Consider the following 8,308-nt stretch of genomic DNA (forward strand, 5'->3'; position numbering starts at 1 on the left):
AGACCTCAAGTGATTAGCCGACACACACTAGTTTGATTTCAAAGGCCAGGTTCTTAGACACTAGATTGTTCTGGCTCCCTGAGAAGAATGGAATTTATCAACAGAACCTCCTGCTTGGTCACCTCCAACCTAACCATCAATCGCAAACCACAGTGGTTCTGACTCAGGAGCCCTGCTCCCATCCGTCTTCTGTACATTCCACTGCTGGCTATGACCACGGTTCTCATTATTTCTGCCCTGGACAACTCAACAGTTTCCTAAATGATCTTCCTACTGTCTATATCTCTTCCTCTAATCCATTTATGCACAATTGCCAGATTTATTCTCCTGCAGTTCTTATAATACCACTATATTCAAAAACATGTCTTGAAAGGCATAAAATGCCAACATTAAAATATTAATATATTAAAAACCTAAGACTGTAAGTATACTACAATTTTTAAGTCAGGCAACTAATTTTCCTATAAGTAAGGACTGTTTTGTTTGTTTAAGACTTTTAAAAACTAGTTAGGAGGGCTGAGGATGTGACTCAAGCAGTAACGTGCTCGCCTGGCATGTATAGGGCACTGGGTTCCATCCTCAGCACCACATAAAAATAAAATAAAGATGTTGTGTCCACCAAAAACTGAAAAATAAATATTAAAAATTCTCTGTTTCTCTCTCTCTCTCTAAAAAAAAAACTAGTTAGGAAAGTAAACATCAATTGTCAACCCTTAAGTTTCCTAGTAATCTTGTAAGGAATGCAATTTGAGCATTGTATGAATTAGAAAGTAATCACCCATGGACTAAATCTATCATGATTTTCTTCAGTGCACTTAATAAGTGCACTTATTAGCACTTAATATTAAATTTGTTTATATTTTAAGTATACTAACCAAATAAGAACTAGTTCATTAAAACTTCTAGATAATTTTAAATGTCTTGAATGCCAATTATAATTAGCTAGTTCTTACTTTTAAAATAGCTTCCCAGAATTGAGAGGAAAAAATACTCTTAATACTCATAACACTCTAGTTCAAGTACCAGGGGTTTTTTTAATTGTTATTTTTATAGAAATCAAAATACTTGAGAGGTTGCAAACAAAAATTAAAAAGACAAATTTTGAACTGTGTGTGATATCGTTACATTCTCAAACTTCCATACAAATAATTCACATGGACTAATTTTTTCTATTGTTGGGGATTGCTTACTCTCTTTCCTTCAGAAAGAGAGCATTTCTATAACATCTCTATCTTGTCATACAACTTTATTTATTAATGAAGAGCTTTGTCAATGCAAATACTCCTCAGTTCATTAAGGAGTTACATTCAAATGAAACCATCGAAAATATAAAATGTTGTAGGTTAAAAATACATATAATACACCTAACCTATGGAACATCCTAGCTTAGCAATAGAGCACATTGTAGCATGTTGGTTTATTATGGTTTGGATATAAGTTCCCCCACCCCAAAGCTCCTGTGTTAATGTAAGAATATTGAGATGAAATGATTAGATTATGAGGGCTGTGATCTCATCTGTGGATTAATCCACTTGGTGAATTAACAATTTGAAAGGACTACTGAACTGGGTGGTAGTTGTAGACAGATGGAACATGGCTGGAGGAAGTAGGTCACTGTGGGTCTTCCCTTAAGGATTATATCTTGTCCCCCCGGCTCCTTCATCTCTCTCCCTCTTTCTGCTTCCTGGCTTTCATCAACAGAACAGCTTTCCTCCACCAACTCTTCCACCGTGATGTTCTGCTTCACCTCAGGTACAGAGCAATGGAGCCTTTCCCTACATACACCATGGTATGAACCTCCGAAACTACAAGCCCCAAATAAACTTTACCTCCTACAACTTGTTCTTGTTCGGTCACAGAGATAAAAAGCTGACTAATATATGGTTGTTATCCTTATGATCCTGGGATTGATTGACTGGAAGATGCAGTTGACTGCCACTGACCAGTATCATGAAAGAGCATTAAACCATATACATTAAACCAAATAGCACTGGAAAAGATCCAAATTCAAAATTAATGGACAATTTTACTGAATGCTTATCACTTTCATACCATCATATAACTAAACAATCATTCAGTGGAACCATTGTGAGGAACCATCTGTAATTGTACCTTTGTCAAGGAAGCAATTTTAACAATGAATATCGTCTCTCAAGTGCATTTAACTTGCAAAGAATCACCCTTCATCCTACCTCAGTGTTGTGCAAATCTTTCTAGATTTAAAATCACAGATCACATAAAATGCAAAACTACAGTAAAGAATGAATAATACTAGAAAATATTAGATAAATTATTAATTGTTCTCTTGCTGAATGAGTTTGGGGAACTCCTCCAAAGACTAAAGTATTAAAATAAAGGGAGGAGAAACAAGAAATAAATATAATCACTCCATGCTTCTGAATGCTTTGAATTTTTTAAGTTACCATGGTGTTTATTGTTTTTATAAAATGCATCTGTCAAACTGTTCTTCTTTAAAAGAACCAATGATAGCAATGGGGTTTGAAATGGCTCTATTTATGGCATGACCCAGAAAGGAGGTGGGGTTAAAAGCTCAGAGCTGGCTTTATGGCCTGAAAGTATTGCCTTCTCAGACTCGGTTTAGATCTTACTCATAATCCTAGTGAAATACCACTCTTGTGATAGATAATGCGAAGTCTCAAGGAAACTTTCACACAACAGTGTTTGCTGGAGTTTTTTCTTCTTATTAACCTACTTTTAACTGCCAAGAAAGAGGATCAATTTGTGTTACATCCCATTTCTCCTTAAAATGCATTCATTCTCCTCAGTGTAGAGGGACAGAAAGAGTGCTGGTGTCTCTGTTAGTGTGACTGAGCTTCATTTTCTTTTATCTCTAAAATGGCGAGAATAACATGTGCAGGGTTGTTGCAAAGTTTAAGTGAGGTCATATAAGCCCAAGATGCAGAATGCAGAAGATGCTTAGTGAATGCTCATGGTCCCTTTCCAATGGACCTTGAGCTTGGTGAGCAGTCATTTCCCTTCAAGGGGATAGCAGGGCGACAAACTTGTCTCTCAAAACAATCTTTACATTCTGACAGGCTGAGGATTTACAAGACTGCAGGGCACCAAGAAATCCATTAACATAAGTGGAATTTGGGCACTGGTCAACACATATTTATTGAGCCTCTTCCTTGCCACACTGAAAACACAATAGCACTTGTTCTCAATGAAATTAGGAGAGATGGGCTCACATCCTGATATTTCTCTTCCATTTCTCAGAAGATAGCAACAGGATAGCACAAGGCCAAGAGACAAAATTTTGGTAGAAGGGATGAAAGAATCATACTCTGAAAGGAAGAAGAGAAAAAGGAAGGGAGGAGAGAGGAGAAAAGGAAAATGATTTCTTTCCAGGATATCTCTCAGCTGTAGATTTTTGGGTGGGAAAATTAAATGGCATTTTGAACCCTGTCCTGACTTAAATCACCAAGAGCTTTGGGGCTCCTGGGAGGCTTTGGTACCACAGAATTTTTATTCCCATCTTTCTTATTTGTGCAGGTATAATCAATATCGATGGTGTCTTCCCACAGACTGGGTAACTTGAAAAGAACAGAAATTTATTTCTGCAGTTCTGGAGGTTGGAAAGTCTAAGATCAAGGTGCAGAAAGTTCAGCTGGTATCTTATGGTGGCCTCCTTTGAAGAGAAAGAATGCTGTGTCTTATTGTGGTACAGGAGCAGAATAAACTCACCCCCACAAGCCCTTCCCATACTGTCACTGATCCACACAAGAGTGCTTTGGCCAATCATGAGGCCCCACCTCCCAACACTGTGGCCCAGGAGTTGAGTTTCCAACACAGGGATTTTGGAGGACATTTACATGGTATGTAGATATTGGCTTTGAACTCTGAGAAGAGGGGCCTGGGTCAGACTCAAGTGAGAAAACTGATTGCTACTCCACAGAAATCATTTTAGCACAAGCAAAACACGAAAAAGGGAATCATCACATTTTTTCTTGTTCAGCCAGTTCATGGGGTGGGGGGGCAGCTTATAGTAAAAAATGATATCTAGGAGTAAATATTTGACTAGTTCAATATCTTGTGGAGGTCTGAGAAGAAAAAAAACGATAAACTCCAGCAGCTATAAGAAGGTATTAGCTTTTGGAATAATTTCCGACTATAACAAGTTACCACAAATTTGTTGGATTAAAACAAGCACATATTGATTATCTTAAAGTCCTAGAGATCAAACATTCTAGGTCAGTCTCACTGGGATGAAACTAAGGTATCAAACCGAGTTGCATTTTTTCTGGTTTACTTTTTCCAACTTCTAGAGACTACTTACATTCACTCTTCATCTGGTAGCCCCTTCCTCCAGGCTCAAAGCCACTAATGTAATATCTGTCTCTGTCTCTCTCTCTCTCTCTCTCTCTCTCTCTCTCTCTCTCACCTTGACCTCTCCCCCTGCATCATCACATCTCCATTTCTCAAGCTTGTCTTCTATATCTTGTTTATAAGAATCCTTGTGATTACATCATGCCCAGCATTGAGGATGATCTACCTATCTCAATATTACCGAGATCCTTAACTAAATTATAACTGCGAAGTCCCTTTTGTCATGTAAGATCACATATTCACTGAGTTCAGGCATTAAGGTATGGACACCATACGAAGAAAGGGGCTCATAATTTTGTCTATGCTGGCCAGGGTTTGAGGACAGAATATTAGCATTAATAGCCATATAAAAATAAGCACTGTGATGAGAAAAATTGGGATTTAAGCTTTGCTTTCTTATCATGCAAACACATTGGATTTTTACCTAGTGAGTTAGCAGTTCCACCCCACCCCCACCCCAGAAAAACACTATTTTTAGCCTCAGTGCCAAAGGAAAAGAGAAACTTATTTTATGAGATACCACTGGAACCTATTACTCATCCAAGAACCCTCTGTCCATTAAACTTTCAACACATTTACTATGGAACAATCACCTGCCTTGCTTATAATGCAGCCTCCAGAAAGGGCTCATGTTTATTTTCTATGCCAATGTATCCTTTGGTTTTCTTGGTCTATTTACAATGGACTCGGGATTTCGAGTTCAGATTTTCCCCTATCTTTGGCTCTGCTTAGACATAAGCTAGTAGCAAGTTAAGCACTCTCTCCATCTTGCCATTCATTGAAAGAGTAATGGAAAGGGTGGTCATTGCTGTGCCCTTTCATCTGTGTTTTAATAGCATTTTTTCTCATAAACATCTAATTGGAAATACTGCACTAGAAACAGATGTTCACAGTTTGCCCAATTACCAGGAATCCGTCCCTGATTGGTTATTGTTATAGAAAAAAGACAAACCCAGACACCTCTAGGAAGCTATTAAGAAAATTTTCTGTTATCCAAAAAATCTGACCAAAACAAGAACCGAAGACAACATATATTACCTATCCCCACTTCATTAAGTCAGTTTTTTGTTGCTTCGACCAAAATACCTGACAAAAACAACGTATAATGTAGCCCCCAGAAATGGTGAAAAGTTATTTTAGCTCAGGGTTTCAGAGGGTTAGTCCATGCTGGGCCAACTCTATTGCTCTGGGCCCAAGGTAAGGCAGGACCTCAATGGTGGAAGGGTGTGGTAGAGGGAAACTGCTGAGAAGAAATGAGAGGGAGGGGGGAAAAGCTGTAGGAAAGACAAACCCTTCCAGGATATGCCTCCAGTGAGCCTCCTCCTCCAGCCATGCCCCATCTCCAACAGTTATCACCTAATCTGTTCAAACTAAGATGGATTGATTTGACTAAAGCTCTTATCATGCAATTGTTTCACCTCCAAATATTCCTGCATTGACACAGAAGCTTTTGGAGGAAACCGCATACACAAACCATAGCACTAATAAAATTAAATGAACAACAAAAGTAAAAAAAAAATATCCCCACTTTCAGTTCCGAGTTGTCACTGGATGGATCTGTCTTCTTCTTGCAAGGTTCAACTTTCTTCATGCTATAAGAACATCAGTTCAAATATATACATTTCTTGCTTCTACTCCAAGGGGAATCTCAGCTATTTCCATTTGGGAAGTATTCGAGAGCCTCCTTAGTAATGAAGCAAAAAAGTTTCAAATGTTCAGGGGAAGTAACACCCCATAAAGTAGCCTCAATGAGTAGGGCCAGAAGTTCTTTTCAACCCTTAGACAATTTGAGGCTCCTTCTTTATTGTCCTTTAGATGGTCTCAGGTGACTCAATACCCATTCTTTCCCTCTCAAATAGCCAATTGCATAATACATTCTTGTACTGGCTTTTCCTCTATTTTATTTCCCCTACATAATTGATCCTACTCAGCAAACTTTCATCTGAGGCCGAGAAGACCCAAGCTAAGACTACTGCTATCATAAGTGGTTCCAGAAAACAGATCCTATAGATGAGATTTTGGAACTGACTCATTCACCTGTCAGCAAGCAACAGTAATCTCACTGCTGATAGTGAGTTGTTGATAACCTCTAATATGTGGTAGCATCATTCTTAGATTCCGACCCTAGGTAGGTTGGGAAGCAGCAGAAATGGAAGTAGAATATTTGGTTTGGTGCTATGACACTTGAGTAGTGTGAGAGAAAGGGTAGCTTGAAGGTTTGTGAAATTTTAGGACTTTTTAAAGCTTTGGCAAAGGAAAATGGCAAGCTTATATCAGCCAACAGTCAATTGCAGAGACTCTATGAAAGCCAAAAATTTTCAATGGGGAAATCCAAAAAGACTCCTGTCTTTTGCAGCAGCTGGTTCAACTGTGCTAAAAACAAAGGCCCAGTTTTATTTCTTAGTGTGGAAGTAAAGGATACAAAATTCATGGCCTCAACATGTCTCCTATTTGAAATTAGGGAATGGACACTTAAAAGATGTGTCCACCTCAAGATTTGTCTCCCATGTCCATTGCCTCCTGACCCATCATTATCTCTTACAGTCTGAGAGAGACTGAGAGGGACTGAGCCTGAGAGGGAGGGACTGCCTTTCTCTCTCGTAGGGCAAAAGAGAAAGCCAGTACACATCAGGACATACTGGTTTTCTCTGCATTATACATTAGGAAGATACAAGTATTCGTAGATTTTAAAGGTTTAGAACAAGGTGGGAAGAGTATAAGCTGAATAGAGGAGTGGTCTTTGATTTGGAAAGATTCTTCTATGACTAAGTTTTTACTATTCTGACAAGGATACCAGAAGCAAGGATTTCTGAATAAGGCTGAAATTCTAAAATGACCATGATATAATATTGAAGAAGGGGTTCTAAGCTCATTTGGGTAAGACACTATAGAGGATTTATTATGTGAAACTGAAAAATTCCTTCAAATAGTACCCAGAGGATACTCACTTTACTGCAGCAATAAGGAAGGAAATGTTAAAAGAGGCAGTGATTGACTGCTGATGCTTTGCATGTACAAAGCCAGGTTTAATCTCCAGTACTACAAAAAGAAAAAGAAAAAAACACCATGGAATTTCTGAGAGGCTCAGAAGTTACAGTCCTTAATAGTCTAAAATTGACAGTGGGAGATTCTAGTGTAGAATATGGGTCCCCATTTTTTATTTGTTTTAATTAGTTACGCATGACAGTACAATGACCTTGACATATCATACATTTGAATCAGATGGGATATAATTTCTCATTTTTCTGAGTGTACAGGTTGCAGAATCACATTGGTCATGCAGTCACGTATATACACACAGCAATAATAATGTCTACTTCATTCTACTATCCTTCCTTTCCCCCCTCCTCTCCCCTCCCATCACTTCTCTCTATCCAACCTAAGATGATGTTATTCTTTTTTTTTCCCTCACATCTTCATACAGTATTTTGTATAATGATGAGGGTCTCCTTCCATCTTTTCCCCTGCATTCTCGCCAGCACTTGTTGTTGTTCGACTTCATGATGGCTGCCATTCTTACTGGAGTGAGATGGTATTTTAGAGTAGTTTTCATTTGCATTTCTCTGATTGCTAGAAATGGTGAGCATTTTTTCGTGTGTTTGTTAATTGATTGTATATCCTCTTCTGAGAAGTGTCTTTTCAGGTCCTTGGCACATTTGTTGATTGGGTTGGTTTTTTTTTTTTTTTTTTTTTTTTTTTTTGGTGTTTAACTCTTTGAGTTCTTTGTATACCCTAGAGATTAGAGCTCTATCTGATGTGTGATGGGTAAAAAATTGTTCCCAGGATGTAGGCTCCCTATTCACCTCACATACTATTTCTCTTGCTGAGAAAAAAAACTTTTTAGTTTGAGTTCTTTCCATTTGTTGATTCTTGGTTTTAATTCTTGTGCTATAGGTGTCTTATTAAGGAAATTGGGGCCTAACCTCACGTGATGGAAGTTATGGCCAACTTTTTCTTCTAT

The sequence above is a fragment of the Spermophilus citellus genome (genome assembly GCF_964194105.1).
Source record: "Spermophilus citellus genome assembly, chromosome: 1".
Classification (NCBI taxonomy): Eukaryota; Metazoa; Chordata; class Mammalia; order Rodentia; family Sciuridae; genus Spermophilus; species Spermophilus citellus.